We start from the raw sequence: 22,014 nt of genomic DNA on the forward strand, positions 1-22,014 counted from the left end.
CTCCGGGAGAGCTGCGCACGGCCCCGGCGGGGCGGGGCGGGGCGGGTCCTTCCGGCCCGGCCGCGGGTTGCGTAACGGCCGTCCGGTCCGGCCACGGCTTCGGCTCGCGGGGCGCTCGGGACGTCGGCAGCCCCTCGGCCTCTGCCAGCTTCTCCGCGTCCTGACCCCCGAGCCCTCGCCGGTTTTGTGTCAGAAGTGTTCGGGTCCGTCTTCCAGAAGCAAACCAGTGCTAACTCTCGAGTCACCCAGAGGTGGAGGAAGGGGCTGGGGAAGTTAGTTGTGTGGTGAATGGGAGCAAGGCTAAGATGCTGGTTAGATAGATACAAGGACGCGTTGGGGCCCTGTACTCTTAGCTGACCGTGTCTGCGTTGGGAACACTCCGTGAACCGCCTTAAAAAACCATTAATACTTAAGTGACCTAACCGGAATTGTTCATCTCTAGCTAAACTTCATGGCTGCCTCCCCCGTTTTCCCCTGTACTGGGGACTGAACCCAGGGAGCCTCGAGCTACATCCTTAACCCCCAGCCCTGCCCTCTGCGTTTTATTGGAACGCGAGATCGAACTCAGGGCCTTCGCACATCCACAGCCTATTTTATTTTCTTTATTTTCTTTCTTTAATAATTTTTTTGGTACCGGGGATCGAACTCGGGTCCTTGGGCTTGCGCAGCAGGCGGCAGAAACACTGACCTAAATCCCCGGCCCACCTCCCTCTTTTTATTTTGAGGCAGGGTCTTGATAAATTAACCAGGCTAGCCTGGGATTAGTGATCCTCCTGCCTCAGCCTTCCAAGTAGTTGGAATTACAGTTGTGTCTCCATATGTCCTGCTCCATCCCCCATCTCAATTCCAGTCTCTGGTACTGTAAATCTTACTGCATTAGCGTTAAGGTATGTACCGAGTTTGTGGTCTCAACAGGAATGTAAAGTAGCAAAGGTGGAGATTAGGAGAGTTTTATTGGAAAGAATAAGACTGCTCCTGGATTTCTTGGAGGGGATCCCCGTGGGTGATATCCCTGCATCGCCCAGTTGTTCAGTGGCCAACTCTTGACAACTGCCTCTGGATTTAATATGACCAACTGGGCCTCAGGCTTCTACCCCAGCTCTTCAGATGTAGAGTTTCATGCACACTGGGATTTTAGAGGGGAAAAAAACCTAGTTATTTAAAATTCCTCAGAACTCCAGAGCTTTGTAGGGAGTGGCCATACTTCCCTTTAGTAGGGTGGGGCTGCATTCCATATTGCCTGAGGAAGTTCATTCTTGGTCCAAAGTCCTAGTTCACTATCCATGTATCTGTATGGCTGGTCACTTGACTCTATCTCAGGTCTTTCTCCTTAGCTAGCTGCCTTACTCAGAAGCTAACTAAATTGTTCTTTACATCTCTTCTGAGAATGTTTACATCATTTGTTTTTTTATTTTTTTGGTACCGTGGATCGAACTCTGGTCCTTGCGCTTGCACAGCAGGCGGTGAAACCACTGAGCTAAATTCCCTCCCCTACACCATTTATTTTTGTATCGATAATAAGGCACATTTAGGGCTGGGGATTTAGCTCAGTGGTTTCACCGCCTGCTGTGCAAGCGCAAGGACCAGAGTTTGATCCACGGTACCAAAAAATAAAAATAAGGCACATTTAATTTTAGGGGTAAACCCCTTAAGGACAAGGACCCTGGTATATGCTATGTATAGCATATAGCACTAATGGAATCAACCTCATTTTGTTAAAAGATCTGTAAAAATAATAGCAAAATTTTGCAAAACAAGGTATTCGAGAGAGAAACAGGAAAGGGAAGCAAAGTTCCTATTCCTCAAAATAGTGTATATCATGGTATAGTAAAGGAGACAGTATACCCATGCCATGAAGTTGTGTTTGGGGCGGGATATAGACTCAGATTTACCGTATGTGGCAAGGAGGAGGATGGGGAGCATACTGTGTTGGTAATGAGTAAGAAATGTTTCTGTATTTAAGGAACTTAAACCTTGCATAACAGCTAACCCTAATGTGAGACAGAATGTATTTGTGTGCTCTAAGTGAGGCAGCAACAACTCAATATTGGGCTGAAAACTGGGCATGGCGGTGCATGTCTGTAATCCCAGCACACTGGGAGGCTGAGGCAGGAGGATTGAAAGTGGTTTAGTGACCCTGTCTCCAAGTGAAAAATGCCTGGGGATGTAGCTGAGTATGAAGGCCTGGGTTCAATCCCCAGTGTTAAAAAACAAAAGCAATGGCTTTTCCTTTCATGGAGGGTGAAAAAAGAAATGCACATTTCATTCTCTGAGTCTGAAATCTCCAAGGCTCAGCAATACTACTGCAGTTATTCAGTGCACTGTGCTCCAGAATGACTGTTGTACACCCCTCTGTCCTCAAATCCTGTGTCTCTCCTCCCTTCTTCTGCACTGGTAATTTAATTCACCTAGAAAACAGTTGGATTTAGCTCAGTGGTTCTGGTGCCTGCCTCAAAAGCGCAAGGTCCCAAGTTCGATCCCTGGTACCAAAAAAAAAAAAAAACAGTTGGAAAAGAAACGAACTTCATTTCCCCACCAATCCTACTAATTTTCTGCTTTGTTCCCATTCCCTCTCTCCTGCGGATAAAAGTAATCGACCTGGGCCAGGGATTTAGCTCAGTGGTTCTAGCCCTTGCCTCAAAAGCGAAAGGTCCCGAGTTCAATCCCCAGTACCAAAAAAAAAAAAAAAGTAATCGACCTTCTGTACTAAGATCAGCCTCTTCACTTTTGCACTAGATTCCATCTCCTTTGCCTACTCAGATATGTGCAGTTATCCCTTGATATTCCTACAGCATAAATTTCTTCCTGTTTGTGAAAACATTCATCAGATACAGACTTAATAGTCTTCTAGCCCAGCTTGGTGGTGCATGCCTGTTGGGTCACAAGTTCAAGTCCTACCTGAACAATTTAGTAAGATTCTGTCACAAAATAAAAAAAAGGGCTGGGGTATAGCTCAGTGGTAAAGTGCCTCTGGGTTTGATTCCCAGTAAAAAAGGAAGGAAGGAAGAAAGAGAGAGATAGAGGAAAGATGATTTAAACCGCATGGTGGTGCACACCTGTAATCCCAGCCAGCACTTGGGAGGGTGAGACAGGAGAATCATCCAAAGTTCGAGGCCAGCCTGCACTACATAGCCAGACCTTGTCTCAAAAAGCAAAACAAGGGCCGGGGATTTAGCTCAGTGGTTCTGCCGCCTGCCTCGAAAGCACAAGGACCCGAGTTTGATTCCCTGTACCAAGACAAAACAAAAATAACAATAACAGAGTCAGATGTGGTGGCGCATGCCTGAAATCTCAGCACTCAGGAGGCTGAGGCGGAAGATTACTTTGAGTTTGAGGCCAGCCTGGGCTACATAGTGAGTTCAGGGCCTCCTGGGCTATATAGTGCGACCCTGTCAAAAAAACCAAAAGAAGAAAAAGAAAAGATAAAGACCTATGGTTGGGTGATGGTAACAGAAATGGAAAAGATACATTTAGAGATACAGTGGAAGAAGCATCTATAGGGCTTGGGTCTAGGAGGAAGACAGGGCTGCGTGTGTTGGCCCAGGCCTGTGATCCCTGGACTCTGGGAGGCTGAGGCGGGAAGATTGCTAGTTTAAACCCAGTTTGATGAATTTAGTGACTTATTTTAAATTTTTTAAAAAGGCTGGGGATGTAGCTCTGTGGGAAGTCCCTGGGTTCACTCTCCAGAACCAAAAATAAATTTAAAAGATATAAAAATAATAACCAGCCGGGCATGGTGGCACACATACTTGGTAATTCCAGCACTTGGGAGGCTGAGGCAAAAGGATCATCACAAGTTGGAGGCCAGCCTGGGGTACATAGTGAGTTCAAGACCAGCCTGAACTACCTAGCAAGACCCTATCTCGAAATAATAATAATAACCATAGAGCAAGGAACTGACAGATGAAAATAACATGCTTGGTGCCAAAAGCAGATGTATGAGCACAATGCATGAGCACTCAGAGGAGGAAAGCGATCCTGAGGTAGAGATTGCACTTAAGGAATGCTCAGCGGGCGTGGATTTAGCTCAGTGGTTTCACCGCCTGCCTCACAAGCATAAGGTCCTGAGTTCGATCCCCGGTACCAAAAAAAAAAAAAAAAAAAAAAAAAAGGAATGCTCAGTGCTCATCGGGAGAAAAGACAAAGAGTTCTGAACAGTACATGGTCAGTGAGCGATGTGGGTGTGGAAGTGCAAGTGGTAAAAGTGCAGAGCGGCTGCCTGAGGGCATTGGCTTTCAAATCCAACCAGCTCAGGTCTGCCGTTCACCAGCCCCGAGTCTGGGCAAACGATTTGGTCTCTGAATGTGTTTGTTCCTCTGTAAAGTGAGACTTATTCCTACTTGATGAGGCCACAGCAATCTAAGACAGCAGTTTACAAAGTGGTCCACAGACTGCTGGAGTTCCCAAAAACCTTTGCAGGCAGGTCCTGAAGGTCAAAAATATTTTATTTTTAAACTTTATTTATTTATTTAGTTTTTTTTTTTTTGGACACAAGGTCTCGCTCTGTAGTTCAGGCTGGCCTTGAACTTGAGGTGATCCTCCTGGCTCAGTCTCTAGAGCACTGGATCACAAGTGTTCGGCACCATGCCAACTCTCAAAAGTATTTTTATAATACGAAGATGTTATTTGCCTCTTTCAATGTGTTGATGTTTGCACTGATCTAATCGTCCAAAAGTACTAGGGGTTAAACAGCTAACAGCTTGGCACAAATCAAGGCAGCAGCGCACACACTGTTCTCTTTACCGACATACATTGGTGGTAGTAAAAAAGGCGTTTCACTTAAGAATGACCAAACTTGATTTCATTAGTTTCAACCCTTGAGTATATGGCTTTTTAATATTCTTTTGTTCGTTTGTTTGTTTTTTGAAATAGAGTCTTGTTATGTAGCCCAGGCTGGCCTCCTACCTTAGCAATCCTCCTGCCTCAGCTTCCCAAGTGCTGGGATTACAGGGATGTTCCACCATGCCTGGCACAGCCCAATTTAAAAAAGAAAAATTGGAAATCTAGACATCTCTGGGTTTCTTCTCTTTAGAGTGAGGGAAAAATAAGATGGGCTTTTGACTGAAAAAAGGGCACTTTAATAGGGCAGATTCATTTACAAAACAACTGAAGAATATCTCATGGTTGTCCTTCTGAATTAAATATTAAGATGTACCAACTACCCCAATGTGGTGGTGCACACCTGTAGTCCCAGCACTCAGGAGGCTGAGGCAGGAGTATCACTGTGAGTTTGAGGCCAACCTGGGGTGCATAGTGGCTTCAAGGCCGGCCTGAACTGCATAGTGAGACCTTGTCTCAAAAAGACAAAACAAAACAAAACAAAATGGGAAATGAGAAAAAGACCTAGATTTGAGATTCTCAAAGCAGAATCAGCAGATTTGATACTCACTGGACATGTGACGTAATAAAGAAAGGAACCTAAATGCCTTCCAAGGTTTCCTTAATAGGGCACTGAGTAATGGTGACACTTCAATGAGACAGGGCATGCCAAGCCCCAGGACTTACGAAGGATGAGGTTATGTCCCAACAAGCCCATCTCAAGTTGAAAATATACCTAGCTTCCCAAACCTCATAGCTGAGCCCCGCCCGCCTTAAAGGTGATCAGAACACTTGCTTTAACAGTTCGGTAAAATGATCTAACACGAAGCCTATTTATAAAAGTGTTGCCTCTCATGTAATTTACTGATTTCTGTCCTGAAAGTGAAAAACAGAATGCTTGGATGGGTAGGGTTCTGCACCATTGTAAAGTTGAAGAATTGTTAAGTTGAACTCTCTGTGTATTTGGAAGATAACATTTGTTGGGATGATACATATTGAGCCTGAAGCAATGCATCAGTTATGGCTTTTATGTGGATGTCACCCCAAAGCCTCATGCACTCATAGGTGGGGGTTTTCTGAGATGGCTAGATCTAGGGTGTGTGAATATGGATTAAGGGTTTGATAACTGAATTAGTTCCCTGATTGTTTTAGCATCGCTCTGGGTGTGGCCAATGGGAAGGCCCCACCCTGGTTGTGGGTGGCATCAACCAATACTCTATTAGCCTGAACGGAATAAAAGGGAATGAGAGGCTCATTGCTACTGCGTTGCTGCTTATTTCTACCTGCTCTGCCATCAACTGTTTCTCCTTTCCATGCCACTCGGCCAGGCCACCTTGCCTTGGAGCCAACCGACTATGGACTGAAACCTCTACAAACTATAAACTGTAATAAACCTTTCCTCTTTTAACTTTGAGTGTCCGGTATTTTGTCTCAGCAACAAAAAAGTAACTAAGAGGGCTGGGGATTTAGCTCAGTGGTTCCACTGCCTGCCTTGCAAGTGCAAGGTCCCGAGTTCAATCCCCTGTACCAAAAAAACACAGAGAAAAGTAACTAAGATAGAACCTAAGAGGCAGAGGGCTGGGGCTTTAGCTCAGTGATTCCATGGCTGCTTCAAAAGTGTAAGGTCCTGAGTTTGATCCCTGGTACCAAAAAAACAAAAAACAAAAAAAATTAAATACATAGACAAATAGATACAATAAAAAGGAGAATTTTATACCAATATTTTAGGGTTAGACAGGAAAAGAGAAATCACGAAAAGAAAAATCAGAGCTAAATCTGTGTATTTGTTTGTTAGTGCTTCCATAACAAAATCCCATAGACTGAGTGGCTTGAATAACAGAAATTAATTTCCCCATAGCTTGGGAGGTTAGCTGTCCCAAGATCAAGGTGCTGGTTGTTGGTTTCTTCTGAGACCTCTTGTAGATGCCCATCTGTTCCTGGTGTCTTCACATACTCTTTTTCTGTACCTGTCAGCAATCTAATCACTGCCCCTCTAGGGCTTATTCACTTTTTCTTTCTCTCTTTCCCTTTCTTTCTTTCTTTTGGTACCAGGGATCAAACTCGGGTCCTTGTGCTTGCGCAACAGGTGTCGAAACCACTGAGCTAAATCCCCAGCCCCTCTTCCCTCCCTCCCTCCCTCTCTCTCTTTTTCTTTCTTTCTTTTTTCTCTGTTTCTCTCTCTTTCTTTCTCTTTCTTTCCTTCTTTTTTTTGAGATAAGGTCTCATTATGTAGTTCAGGCTGGCCTTGAATGCACAGTGATCCTCCTGCCTCAGTTTCCTGAGTGCTGGGATTACAGGTGTGCATCACCACACCCAGTTTGGGGCCCACTCTCTTGATCTCATTTAACCTCACTTACCTCTTTAAAGATCCTGTCTCCAAATACAGTTACATTTGAGGTACTAGGATTTAGGATTTCAACATATGAATTTTAGAGGAGACACATTCAGCCATGGCACTCTATTTTTCTTCACAGCATATATGTTACAATTTTAATTATGTGTAGCTTTTTGTTCGTGTATTTTAATTACTATATCTTAAACTTCTAGAAATTGTTCCTTTAAGAATCTGTCTTGTCGCCAGGGATTTAGCTCAGTGGTGCTGAGCCTGCCTCAAAGCACAAGGTCCTGAGTTCAATCCCTGGTACCAGAAAAAAAAAGTCTATCTTGTCATGTATAGTTTCTTCTTTTTTAGCCATATATTATTTTTTTCTTTTAAAAATCTTAAAGGTATATGTAGATATTAGAATTATAACTCTAATACTCAGTATCTGTGGGCCTAATTTTGCTATTTATGATTTCTGCACATTCTCATTCATGGTGTTTTATTTCCTGATGCCTTGTGTTTTGGAATTTTTATTTGTGAACTTACATTTGAAGAAGCTTTAGGATTTTTTTTTTTTTTTTTTTGAGATTTGGATTAGAGGTACTCTTCTTTCTTGCTTTATTTCTTTCTGAGACAAGATCTTAGTATGTAGTTCAGGCTGGCCTCAAACTCCCAGCGATCTTCTTGCCTCTGTAAATGCTGGGATTACAGCCATGGCCACCATCCCTGGCAGAAGGTTTGTTTCTTGAGAAAGAACTTGTGTTTGTTTCACTAAAGTGCCAGGTGAAACTACCAACCTATTCTTTAAATTCTGGGGATTGGAGTGTGGCTTGGTGGCAGAGTGCTTGCCTAGCTTGCACAAGGCTCTGTGTTTGATCTCTAGCACTAAAAAAGAGAAAGTAAGCAGGAAGGAGAGAAGAGAGAGAAAATTCTAGCTTTGAGCTTTTCCTATTTAAAGTTGTGTGAATTTAGGATATAAATTAGAGGACAAGCTTGTGAATTCCAAGAGAGTGTCCCTCTTTCCCCTGACTGAGAGCCAGCTGGGGACATTACCTCATTGTCTGTCTTTCCAGGTAGGCATTTTCTTTCATTGAGAGTGGAGCCCAGGTAAAGCTGTAAAGCTTTCATTTGAGAAGAGAACCCAGAGCACCCTGCTTGAGAAGGGTCACCTTTGGAATTGACTCCCCAAGGTTCCTTTCACAGGGTTCAGGCATTCAGGCACTCAGAGGCCTCTACAACCATGATCCACAGGGGCCTGGCTATTGCTCAAGATGGTGGCAGACCTTGGTATCCTCCACATGGTGCTGGTTGTACAGGCATGCAGAATGCAAGAGTTGTGGGCTCAAGGAGGCTTTCGTCCAGATACCAGAAATAGGCCTGGGGACCGGGAATTTAGGTCAGTGGTGCTGTGCCTGCCTCACAAGCGCAAGGTCCTGAGTTTGATCCCTGGTACTGAAAAAAACAAATAGGCCTGAGAAACTAAGCAGTGTGTCTCTCAAAGGTAATGCGGGAAGTTGTGAGTGAAGCCAATATGCAGTGGAGACCCCAGGAAGCTGGAGAAGCCAGGAACATGGAATGTCTGCTGAGGAATACTACAGGCAGCGAGCAAAGCCAACCTAAGAGAGAAGCCAGGATGGCTACAACAGCAATGCCATAGGGGTAGGGCAGAACAAGCCATTTGGACTTTACATCTCGCTCCAGATGCTGTACATACAGCTATGGGATTTAAAGTTTGCCCAGCTGGGTTTTAGTCTTGCTTTGGTCTTATTTCTTTCTGTCTCTTTTCCCTTTTGGAGTGGGAATGTTTATCTGTACCATTATTTGTCAGCAATGTTTGACTTTGTTTTGGATTTTTTTTTTTTGGTACCAGGGATCGAACTCGGGTCTTTGTGCTTGCTCAGCAGGCGGCGAAACCACTGAGCTAAATCCCCAGCCCTCTTTTGGATGTTTGCAGGGGTTCACATCCAAGAGTTTGCCTTGAGTCAGTCTCAGAGGACGTTGGACTTAAACTTTTCAGCCATCCTGGAACTGTTAAAACTTTGATGACTGAATGCATTTTGCACAGAGATCCATGGAAGTCTTCTGGATGTCAAGGGCAGAATGTTACAGTTTGGATGGAGAATGTCCCTGAAAGGGCTCATGTGCTCATAGCAGGCTTTTGGAAGATATAACTGGCTTGCTGTTGGGAGGTAGGGTCTGGCCAGAAGAGGCGGGTCACAGCAGCCTAACCCAAAAGGTCACATCTTCCTCCCAGCTCCTCCCTTCACTCTCCCTGCTTCCATGACATGAGACGCTTTCCTCCACCAGTCATAGTCCCTTCCACTGTGCACTTCCTGCCTCAGAGCTGGCTGACCTTGCACGGACTGCGACCTCTGAAATAAAGTAAACCGCTCCTCCTTTAGAGAGAGAGAGAGAGACAGAGAGACAGAGACGGAGAAAATGACAGAGTCTCAGTGGTTCCAGCGCCTGCCTCACAAGCGCAAGGTCCCAAGTTCAATCCCTGGTACCAAAAAAAAAACCAAAAAAACCCCCCAAAAAGCGAAAAAAAGAAAATGACGCAGACCCAGAAAGGGGACCATCCAAGAGATGGAGGGAGCAGGAAGAAGGGGCAGGGAAGGGGAGTGTTGTATACATGACCAACTCTCTGTGATGAATGTAATATGTGCTTAAAACATGTACTAATAAAGTTAAAAGAAAAGAGTGGAGTCTCCCTCCCCCTTTTCCCCAGTACTGAGGATTGAATCCAGGGCTTTCACTGTATCCCTGACCACCAACCCCCCTTGTTTTGGAGCCAAGGTCACAGTAAGTCACTAAGTAGTTGCTCAGGCTGGGCTTGAACCTGCAGTCCTCCTGCCTCAGCCTCCTGGAGAGCTGCAGATACAGATGTGCTGCCACACCCAGCAGGAGTCCTACTCTTACACAGGGGGTCCTGACTCAGCTAGTTTTTGCACAAGCCCAGGCTTTGTCCCCTGATAAGCCATTGAGGTTGATGTTGTGTCACTGGGATTTGCCAGGTGCCCCTAGAGCTGTCACCTTCATTTCAGCTGTACATTTTTGGATTCATGCTTTTCTTCCCCCAGTACCGAGGATCCGACTCAGGACCCTGTGCTTGCCAGCCAGGTGCAGTGCTGCAGAGCTACATCCCCAGCCCTGGATTCATGCTTTTGAGTTTCATATTCAAGGTGGTATTTTGTAGCAGAATAATTATTTAGGATATGTAGTCTGTTATACTGCTGGAAACGGAAGTCTGACTCTGTTTAATGTTTAGACTCCTACATCCCTATCACTGGAAGTTTCATGAAAATCGTGGCTTGCTCTGTCTTGTTCATGGCTATGTTCCCCAAACCGTAGCTCTGTGCCTGCCACACAGAAAGTGATCTGTAATAGGTTCTGAGTGTACGAAGGGAAAGAAAGTTAATAGTGCTCAGAAAGGCAAGAGGAAAATATTCAGATAAGGACTGAAAAAGAGGCCACTGTATTTGGCAATAAGGACATTTTTTTCTTTTTGGTACCGGGATTGAAGTTGGGACCTTGCACTTGCAAGGCAGGCAGCGGAACCACTGAGCTAAATCTCCGGCCCCACAATGAGGGCATTTTAAGGCCACTTTTTCTTTTGGTTTTGGGGTTTTAAAATTTTTTTTCTTTTTCTTTTTATTATTCCCGTTTCCTCTCCCTCTCCCCCTCCCTGTCCTTTTGTTTTTTTAAAAAAGATTTTTATTTATTTTTAATTTAATTTTATTTTATTTTTTGGTACCAGGGATTGAAATCCGGACCTTGGACTTGCAATGTAGGCAGCAGAAACATTGAGGTAAATGCTCGGCCTTGTTTTTTGGTTTTTTGAGACAAGGTCTTGCTATATAGTTCAGGCTGCTCTTGGCTCACTATGTCACTAAACTCAGGCGAGTTACCTGGCTCAGTCTTCAGAGTGCTGGTATCACAGTCGTGCGCCACCACACCTGATGAGGACAGACTGAATAATGACAGTAAAAGCTGAATTTCATGGGTTGTAGTCCATAAGAGTTGAAGTAAGGATAGAAAGTATAGTTTTCAAGAAATTTGAGGATGAAGAGGGTGGTTGGTAGAGGGATTTTTTTTTTTTTTTTTTAGAATGAGGATGTCAAGCATATTTGTAGGCTAAAGAAAATGACCTTGTTGAGTGAAAGAAATTATTATTATTATTATTATTATTTTTGGTACCGGGGATCAAACTCAGGACCTTGCACTTGCAAGACAGGCGCTGGAACCACTGAGCTAAATTCCCAGCCCCCGAGTGAAACAAATTATAAAGGTGAGAGGAAGGATAGTTGAGAGGACATGACATTCTAAAAGAGAAAGAGAGGAGCAAAGGCCTGAGTCAAAGCCTTTGTGAGAAGGTCTCCTTTGCCCGGGTGTGGTGGCCTATGCCTGTGAGCCCAGCACTTGGGAGGCTGAGGCAAAAGCATCGCTAGTTCCAGCCCAGCTGGGGCAATGTAGTGACTTAGTCAGAGCCTCTATCAAAATTAAAAAATAAAAATAAAAAAGAACGAGCAATATAGCTCAGTGTGAAAGCCCTGGGTTCCATCCTCAGGACCAAAAAAGGTGGTCTGTAAAAGGCAGTGGCCAGGCTGGCCTCTAATTTGTGGTGATCCTCCTGGCTCAGCCTCTTGAGTGCTGAGATTACTGGTGGGCACCACCACACCTGGCCAGTAAATATTTCTAGAGTGAACAAATAAAGTTTAGTTTAATTGACAACTGGGAAGTGGTGAGTTGCCTGGAACCAAAGACCAAAAGACAAAGGTAACTGAGGGTGTGGTAAGTGCTTTAAGACCATCTCTGGACTCTAGGGTAGGTGGGGAAGGAAGTGATGCCAGGAAGAATGTGGTGGAATAGAAATGTAGTTGATCCAACCTAGGTGATACAAAATTGAAGAGCGAATGACAAGTTTTTGGAAAATTTGTGGGTTCATCTGAGCATGCTGGCACATGCCTATAATTATCGCGCTCGGGAGGCTGAGGCAGGAGGATCATGTTTTGTTTCATTTTTTTGTGTATGGTACTGGGAATGAATCTAGAGACTTTACACTTAGCCATATCTGTATTCCTTTTTTATTTTGAAACGGTCTCACCAAGTTATTAAGTTGCCCATGGTAAGCTCATACTTGAAGTCCTCCTGCCTCAGCCTTCTAGAGTGCCAGGAGGATTACTGGCCTGTGCCACCACACTGGGCAGCAAGGGATTTTGACTATGAAGCCAGGCTGGACGACAGGGGAGGACTGTTTTGAAAGAAAGGAAAGAAAGAAAAAGAGGAGAGAGAGGCAGAGAGAAAAAAGAAAGAAAACCTGTGGGTTGTGACATGGAAAAAGCACATCCTCAGAGGGACTGAACCAGGTGACAGAAGCCCAAGACATAGGTAGAAAACTTGTCTTCCTATACAATTTCAAGTTTTCTCCTTTTGGCCTAGGACCCAGAACTCAGATTTCTGTCTCTGACGTGTGACAGTGGGCCTGCATCTGTAGGTTCCATCTGAACCAGGATCCTACTTACGTCTTCTATGGTACTGGGGATCGATCCATGGCCTTTGTGCTGAGCTACACCACAAAGTTTGGGGGTTTTCTGAGACAGGCTCTCAATGTGTAATCCAGGCTGGCCTCAAACTATGGCAATTCTCTTGCCTTAACCTCCAAAGTGCTAGGATTACAAGTTTGCAGTGCACCCCTGGCTTCGGCCCTTTTTATTTTGAGACAGGGTCTAGCTATTGGTAACTGCTCTGTGTGGGCTTGAACTCCATATCCTGCTGCCTTGGCCTCCCAGAGTTTGGGGATCGCAGGTGTACGCCACCAAGCCTGGCCCAGGCCCCTAATATCTATGGCTAAGCGGACTATGTGAGCAACACTCAGAATCCTATTAATAATGGATTCACAGCAAATCAAAAGTCTCTAGTGCATACTACCAGGCTTGAGCCAACTGCTGGTCTGGTCCACATTTGTACAAATGGTTGACTGAAAAATACTGATGGCAAATCAGGTGTGGTGGTGCACGCTTGTAGTCCCAGTGTTCTGCATGCTGAGGTAGGAGAATCAGGATGATGGCTGACTTTTCTCTTTTCTTTTCTTTTCTTTTTTTCTTCTCTTCTCTTCTCTTCTCCCATCCAAGTACTAACCAGGCCCGACACTGCTTAGCTTCCGAGATCAGACGAGATCAGGCGCATTCAGGGTGGTATGGCCATAGACCTCTCCTCTTCTCTTTTCTTCTCTTCTCTTTTCTTCCTTTTCTTTTCTTTTCTTTTCTTTTCTTTTCTTTTCTTTTCTTTGTGTTTTGAGACAAGGTCTGGTTATGTAGCTCAGGCTGGCCTTGAACTCACTATGTACCCCCAGCTTGCCTCAAACTCATGATGATCCTCCTGCCTCAGCCTCCCAAGTCTTGGGATTACAAGCATGTGCCACCACACCTGGTGCAGCCTTTTTATTTATTTATTTATTTATTTATTTAAAGTGCTTTATGCCGGGGTTTTTTTTGTTTTTTTTTTTTGGTACCAGGGATCGAACTCGGGTCCTTATGCTTGCGAGGTAGGCAGTGGAACCACTGAGCTAAATCCTTGGCCCTTTTTTATTTATTTTTGAGACAGGGTCTTGGTAAATTGTCCAGACTGGCCTCAAACTCACAGTCCTCCTGCCTCAGCCTCCTGAATAATTGGGATTATGGACATGCACTGCTATGCCCAGCACCATTTATGTTTTAAAAGTCTCATACAACTTTATACTTCTGTATGTCAATATATATCCATATGTAGAAAAAGGTCTCGAAGGGCATATACGCAAAATGAAACTGTTCATTTCTGAAAGGAAAGAACTTGGGACAGATAACAACAAAAACTTTGGCCTTGTCTATTTTTTGTTTGTTTTTGAGGGGAGGGTGTGTTGGAATTGAACCCAAGGCCTTACACATTCTAGGCAAACACTCTATGATAGAGCTTCATCCTCAGCTGTAGTTTTTATTAATTAATTAATTAATTAATTAGAGGCAAGGTCTCACTATGTAGTTCAGGCTGGTCCTGAACTCATTGTGTAGCCCAGGCTGGCCTTGAACTCATAGTGATCTTCCTGCCTCAGCCTCTCAAGTGCTAGGACTATAGATGTGTGCCACCACACCTGGCAGCTGTTGCTTTTTTCAATGATTTTTATTTCTATTACATGTTTTATAAAGTAAATGCATTAAAGTACTACTATGAAATCAAAACAACTTTACCTCACAAAATTTTTTTACCTCATAGGTTTCTTGTGTCCTATCACTGAGCTACTCCCCTAACCTTTTATTTATATATTTATTTATTTATTTATATTATTTATTTATTTTTGGTACCGGGGATTGAACTTGGGTCCTTGCGCTTGCGCAGCAGGGGGCGAAACCCCTGAGCTAAATCCCCGGCCCTTTTTTTTTTTCAAAGAAAATGTTTTGCTAAGTTGGCCAGGCTGGCCTCAAACTTGTGATCCTCCCGCCTCAGGCTTCCAAGTAGCTGGGATTACAGATGTCACTGTGCCCGGAACCTGTGGGTTTTTATTGATCGACAGTGAGTCAATAGTGTGATGAAGTAGGACTGAAGAGAATCTAGGGGGCTGTGGGTTCTCTTCTAGTACAATCCACATACGAGGCAGGTGCTGGTTTAGTTTACTTAGCTAGGTTAGGCCACTTTGGTCTTGAACTTTTTACACTTTTGAATGCATGAGGGGTTTAAAAATTGCGGAACTGATCCTTGGTAATGTCCATTACATTTTTTTTTTTTTTTTGGTACCAGGGATTGAACTCAGGTCCTTGCGCTTGTGCAGCAGGCGGCAAAACCACTGAGCTAAATACCCGGCCCTCCATTACATTTTTGCACTTCTGTCTGGCTTCTCCCTTTGGGATTTCCGTTAAGTCTTGGTCCTCCAGCTGAAAGACCCAGTTTAAAAGTTTACACGTAAATATAATCCACCTTATCATGCTGCTCTGCAGCCTGCCCCGCTTTTTATCTGAGGTCTGTGTGCTGTAGTCATACTTCACAGGCCACGTCACGGAGTAGTCACGGAACTGCTAGCATGGACTGGCCATGATCTCTGTCAGTGATAAAAAAGTCACAACAAGAAACCCACCAGCCGGGAGTGGGATGTACGGGGCTCCAGCAGCTCCAGACCTGCTTCTCCTGTAGGTGTACGCTGTGGTTTGGGGGCAGCCGTGAACTTTAGAGTCTGCCATCACTCAGGTCATCTTGGGTAAATTATCTTTTCTGAGCTTCATTACATTTTTATAAAAGTCATATTTTAATTTGAAATCTCATTTTTAATTATACAATTACTACATCACCATTACTTCTTGTAAAGGGGCAAAACATTACAGATGAGACGAAAGTTCTTTTTACTGCTACCTGCACTCCCACTCCCCAAACTCCGCTCTGAAAGTAACCACAATTTTTAGTTTAGTATTTATCCTTCCAGTCCTTTTCCAGAAAAATCTGGTTTTGTTCTTGGTTTTTGGTAGTACTAGGGATTGAACCCAGGGCTTTCACATGGAGGTCCATCTGTTTTATTTTTAGATAGAGTCTTGCTAAATTGCCCAGGCTGGGCTGGAATTTGGGATCCTCTTGCCTCTGCCTCCCAGAGCACTGAGATTACACCTGTGTGCCACTATGCTCAGCTCCCAGCTCCCTTTTTATTTTTTTTGACACAAGGTCTTGCTATGTAATCTGTGCAGATCTCCAGCTCCCTATGTAGCTCAGACTGGCCTTGAACTCACAATCTTCCTCCCCTAACCTCCCGAGGGCTGGTATTACAGGCATACCACCATACCCAGCTGTTTTTTGTTATTGTTGTTGTTTTGCTTTTAATCTATAAAAATAGGATAGGAACCAAATGTGATGGCACATGCCTCTAATCCCAGCACTCTGGAAAGATGAAGCTGGAGAATCGTGAGTTCAAGATCAGCCTGGGCTGCTTAGCAAGATCCCCAAATAAAGAAATAAAAGAAGGGCTGAGCATACAGCTAGTGTGAAGGCCCGTGGCTGAATCCCCAGTACAGGGAGTGTGTGTGTGTGTAGAGATAGTAATATGTAATCCACAGGAAGAGAACAGGTGAAATGCAAAGTTTTCTCTTCTTTCTGCTTCCTTTGTGTGTCAAGAGAGCTGAGACCTACTGCAGGAATATACCTCCAATAAATTCAAGTTGAAGAGAAAATCTTACCTATTTCCAGGAGTTGAATCACCTCCCTTCTACCCGATATTAGACAATATAAAACAAACTGGGTATAGTGGCATATACCTATAATCCTAGCACTTGGGAGGCTGCGGCAGGAGGAGTTCGGGGGCCAGCTGGGGATACATAATAAGACTATGTCTCAAAAAAAGAAAGAAAGAAAGAAACAAAGAAACAAACAAACAAACTTTGGACAGGGTCTGCTTGAGGATGATAGCAAAAGCCAAAGGTCCCATGTGCATGCCTGTAATCCAGCACTTGGGGCGGCTACAGCAGAAGAATTGCATGTTTGAGGCCAGCCTGGGCAACTTAGTGACTTAGCAAGATCCTGTCTCAAAATGAAAGATAAAAAAGGCTGGGGAGGGCCAGGTGTTTAACTCAGTGGTGCTGCACCTGCCTTGGAAGCACAAGGTCCTGAGTTTGATCCCCAGTACAGCAAAAAAGAAAAAAGAAAAAGGCTGGGGTATTGGGGATGTAGTTCAGTGTGAAGGCCCTGGGTTCAATCTGGGGTGGGGGAGAAAGCCAAAGACCCAGTGAGCATCCTTTTTTCTTTTGGTTTTTGAGATAGGGTCTCTTTCTGTAGTTCAGGCTGGCCTTGCCCAGCCTGGCCACAAACTCCAGGCAATACTCCTGGCTCAGCCTCCCAAGCGCTAGGACTATAGGCATGCACCACCCAGAATTCTACTTTTTATTCTGTTCCATTCAGCCAGGCAAGGCTGATTTTGTGTATTATGTCTTTTGTTCCCTGTGGATTTAATTTCAAATTGTAGCTGGGGATTTAGCTCAGTGGCACCATGCCTGCCTTACAAGCGCAAGGTCCTGAGCTTGATCTCCGGTACCAAAAAAAAAAAAAAAATTTCAAATCGCAGAGAAAAAAAGAGAGCCATAGATCCTTTGTCCAGATTTTTTCTTTAAAACAGCTTTCCAGCTAAGTAGAAAAAAGACAAAATAAAGCAAGACCCTATCCCTGCAATTCTGCTCTTCTATCAATACCCGTTTTCCTACCATTAGAGAGGAAGTACAAGCTCAAGAGTTCCAAAGGCACCAGTAGTTGCTTCCCAGGTAACCTAAAGCAGGATTTTATTTCAGCATAAGAACAAATTCCATTTATCGAGCATCAGCTTTGCCAGCCATGATACAAATTTCTTTTTATAGCAGCATATTAGCCTCCTCTCTCTGCCACACAAGCCTGCAGCCACTGAGCTCCAGGACTGCTGTTAGCAGTGTCCCCGAGGCTTCACTCTCTCCCAGCATCCTTCTCTGTATGAGTTTACCAGTTGTCCTTTTTCTTCCCTTCCAGAGTCTACTGGGCCTGTTCTGCCTAGGACTTAGAAGATGAGCCCAGCTATTGGTTTGAATTCTTACTTAACTTTTTTGTTATTAACTTTGCTTATGTTGGACTTAAGGGCAAACATCTCCTGTGGTAAAAGTACACTACTATAGTAGGTACTCAATAGGTAACAACTGCTTTCACGAGGGTCGGGCTTTAAAGGTACCACAGCCCTTTGGGAGGAGTTTTTCTTCTTTAATCTTTGAAACAGTCATCTAAAGTAGACAGAGCATGTAGTATTCTTTTCAGCACAATTGGAGAAACTAAGCCCTATACTTAAGCATTATGCCTATTAATTCTTTCCTTCTATAGAGTAGATGTTCTTTAAATGTTATTTTGTCCCAGGGGCTAGAAAACTAGTGCTGAAAGATATAATCAATTCATTCAAGAATCGGGCATACATTTGAACAAATAACTGTATACAAGAAGGGAAATTTTAAGACAAGGAATGGTGAAAGTGTTTTTACTGGATTCAAGGGGGATCAGTGAACGATTCAGAGAGAAAGAGAGGCTTGCATTGTGTCTTGAAGGACTTTGTGATGCAAATAGGGTGGAAAGGAAGGCATCTCAGGTAGAGGAAATGATGTACAGCATATGTCGAAGTCCACAGGAAGAAGACAGATGCTTTGAGAGGTCCTTTAGCACCAGTATGACTGGCAGGAGGTGGATAGGAATCGGGTGGTGGTAGAAGGGTAAGGTGACTATAACTCCCACTGCTAAGATCCCCAAGACTGTAGGAAACTGAAAAAGCCCTTCATATTCCTTACCCTTCATTCAGTCTCCTAATTGCTAGCACTTCTTCCCAGAGGCATATAGCCCCCACTCCTGGATGGCTCTCCTTTTTCTCTGAATCCCAGCTTGCCTAGTACAATCTCTGTCTCATACTCAAAGAAAACAATCTTACTGTGTAAGGACCTGTGACCTGACTGCTTGGAGGAATAAAGGTTACCAGGTGAAAGGACACTTTACATCACAAGAGCTGTGTAAATGAGTATGGAGGATTATGATTTCCTGTTCAAAATTGTTTTAATTGACAGCGCTGGTGTGGGGAAGACATGCCTAGTCTGATGATTCACTCAGGGTCTTTTCCCCCCAGGACAAGGAGCCATAATTGGAGTGGATTTTATGATTAAGACAGTGGAGATTAATGGTGAAAAAGTCAAGCTCCAGATCTGGGACACTGCAGGTCAAGAGAGATTTCGGTCCATTACCCAGAGCTATTACCGGTGCGCCAATGCCCTGATTCTTACCTATGACATTACCTGTGAGGAATCCTTCCGTTGCCTTCCCGAGTGGCTGCGGGAGATAGAACAATATGCTAGCAACAAGGTCATCAGTGTGTTAGTAGGCAACAAGATTGACCTGGCTGAAAGGAGAGAGGTCTCCCAGCAGAGAGCTGAGGAATTCTCAAAAGCTCAGGACATGTATTATCTAGAGACCTCAGGCAAAGAATCTGATAATGTGGAGAAACTCTTCCTTGACTTAGCATGCCAATTCATCAGTGAGGCCAGACAGAACACACTGGTGAACAATGTATCCTCACCTTTACCTGGAGAGGGGAAAAGCATCAGCTATTTGACTTGTAATTTCAACTAAAGGCTGAAGCGAGGAAAAGCAAAAGGAATCAGCAGCTGCCCTGATAGGTCACAAGTTGCTGGAGAGATCTGGTGATGACTTTGGCTCCGGCTCTCCAACCTTCTGACTCCGGTGGGCTCCTGAGCTTACAAAGCGTGCCAGGCCAAGGGCCTTGTCCACAGGCCAACATTAGCAGAACACATAATGGTTTTACCCTTTTGCAGTCTGGAGTTTGAGCAAGGAGAAAATTGCACTAGGCACTCCATGATCTGCAGAGCATGTTGCTTTTGTTTTTTTAGTAAGCAAGTAAAATCGTATTCCTGACACAGCCCAGCGGGAAATGTACTGTAGGGATCCCTCCTGCACCCACTAGCATGTGGGGCTGTTCTTCAAGGGCTTCAGTGGTATTTTTCTAGTGGCCTTGGTGTTCTTGTCTACCAGATAAACCAAAACTGGGAAGGCAAGTACTGTCTCTATGGTGTGTATTGATGACCCCATGTAGATTTTGAAAAGTGTTACTTCTTTTGTCCACAGGCACTTTCAAAAACTTTGGGATGTAAAAATGAAATGAAACCTTTACCCATGACCAACAGTAACAATCATTGTTTTAATAATATGTATAAGCTCCATGACTCCTTTTGGTGCTAATGATTCTGCTATTTCACAGACCAAACATTTTAGTATAATAAAGGTCCTTAAATGTATTACCTAGAAATAAAAAAAAAATTTCTTTTCATAAATCTAATTTAAGGTGGGTGTGGTGGTACATACCTGTCATCCCAGCACTTGGGAGGCTGAGGCAGGAAGGTTGTCCTAAGTTTGAGGCCAGCCTAGACTACTTATTGAGTTCAAAACCACCCTAAGGTATATATTGAGACCCTGTTTCAAAACTCCCCCACCAAAAAAAAAAATCTAACTGGATTCTAATAAATACCATATAAGGTTTGTGTTGTCATCCTCATATTAGTCATATTACAAAAGGGATGAAAACTCAAAAAGTTAAAAATAATTCTGTTCTTTAACTATGACTTTCTGAGGTAAAGGAGTTTTTTTGTTTTGTTTTAGTTTTTCTGATGCTGGGGATGGAACCCAGGGCCCTGCACAGGCTAGGTAAGTGTTCTGCCACAGACCTACATCCACAGCCCTGGTAAAGGAGATGTTAAAAATGCAAAGTGCTGTTGAGTGGGAAGAGGCACCTGGGAGGAAGAGTGCGAGAGCTGAAAGTGAGAGGAGAGTAGAAGAGACAGGAAATAGCAAATTAAGAGGAAAAAGATGCAGGTCCTAGGAAGGACTGATGTTTAGTCCTACGGCTTAGTCTGGGTCATGTTGTAGATGTTTAAACAAATATCCATAGCAATGATCTGTTTTTGTTTTGTTTTGCAGTACTTTTTGTGTACTGAAGCTTGAACCCAAGGGTTTCCTACCCCTGAGCTATATCTCCAGCCCGTTCTTTTTTTTTTTTGGTACCGGGGATCAAATGTGGGACTTTGTGCTTGCAAGGCAGGCACTGGAACCACTAAGCTAAATCCCTGGCCCTCCACCCCATTCTTTTTATTCTTTTTATTCCTTTTTTTGTACCAGGGATTGAAGCCTGCAAGGCAGGTGGTAGAATCACTGAGCTAAATCCCTGGCCCTTTATCCCTTTTTGGGGGGCACTAGGGATTGAACCCAGTGCCTTCACCCTGAGCTAAATCTCCAACCTTTTTAATATTTTAAAATATTTTTATGGCCAAGTTTCTCTCTAATATTTTTAAATATTGAGATGGGGTTTCACTAAGTCCCTGGGCTCAAACTTTCAATCCTCCTGCCTCAGCCTCCAAGAATACTGGAAGTACAGGTATGCACCACCACACCTGGCTCTCAACCCTTTTTATTTTGAGACAAGAGTCTTGTTAAATTGTCCAAGCGGGCCTTGAACTCGCAATCTTTGTACCTCAGCCTTGTAACTGCAGTTACAGGTGTGCACCACCGTGCCCAGCTGCAACCATCTGTCTTCTATCTTTCTGTAACACAGCTCGCAGTGTCTAAATATAGCTAAGGGCAGGCTGGGGAACGTAGGTGGGACCATCTAATCAAGGAGAAATTGTTCGACAAGGCAGATTTTCTGGGCATGTCCACGTCTGTTCCCAGCCTCACCCCAGTAAAACCCTAGGAAGGGGCTTTTGTTTTGTTTTTCTTTGCAGTGCTGGGGGCTGCACTCAGGGCTTCCTGAATGCTGGGGAAGCACTCTACCACTGAGCTGGATGCTAGCCAAGGAAGGCCTTCAGGCCCTGATCTTGACTCACAGCAGCCAAGTTAAAAGCTAAACACAGCACAAATATTATTTTTACTAATTATGTAAATTCCTATGCAATTGGGGGATCCCCTTGGTGCAAGAGAGGAAGGGTAGACGCTTTTGCTTCCCATTTTCACCCAGGTGCCACTTCGGGGCCACTGAGGGGAGAGAGAGAGAGGTTGGGGGATTCCCTTGTGACGAAGGTGTGGTAGCCCCAGAGGAAAAGGCAGAGGAGAGAAGCCAGGCACGGGGGTGAAGGAGTCAGTGCAGGTGCTGCTGGAAGACTAGTTGGATCCAGCCTCAGGTACAGCAGCCCCTCCTGAAGTCAGCACCAGATTCTAAACCAGGGCACTCTGGGGGCATCTGGAAACATGTGGGACTTTTCTGATTGTCTCAACTAAGCAACTTATGGGTGGAGGACAGAGATGCTATGAAAACACCCTAAGATGCACAGGACAGCCTTCACAACAGAGTTATCTGGCTTACAGCAATA

At 44.2% G+C, this 22,014-nt stretch overlaps 1 pseudogene; it reads left to right on the forward strand.

The window, feature by feature from the left end:
* The first annotated feature begins 1,521 nt into the window (after positions 1-1,521).
* Positions 1,522-20,295, forward strand: LOC147827786 (ras-related protein Rab-30 pseudogene; annotated as a pseudogene).
* The last annotated feature ends 1,719 nt before the right edge of the window (positions 20,296-22,014 follow it).

This window comes from Heterocephalus glaber, unplaced genomic scaffold (genome assembly GCF_053883595.1).
Source record: "Heterocephalus glaber isolate CG9 unplaced genomic scaffold, H.glaber_assembly_v1.0 deba00001442, whole genome shotgun sequence".
NCBI lineage: Eukaryota > Metazoa > Chordata > Mammalia > Rodentia > Bathyergidae > Heterocephalus > Heterocephalus glaber.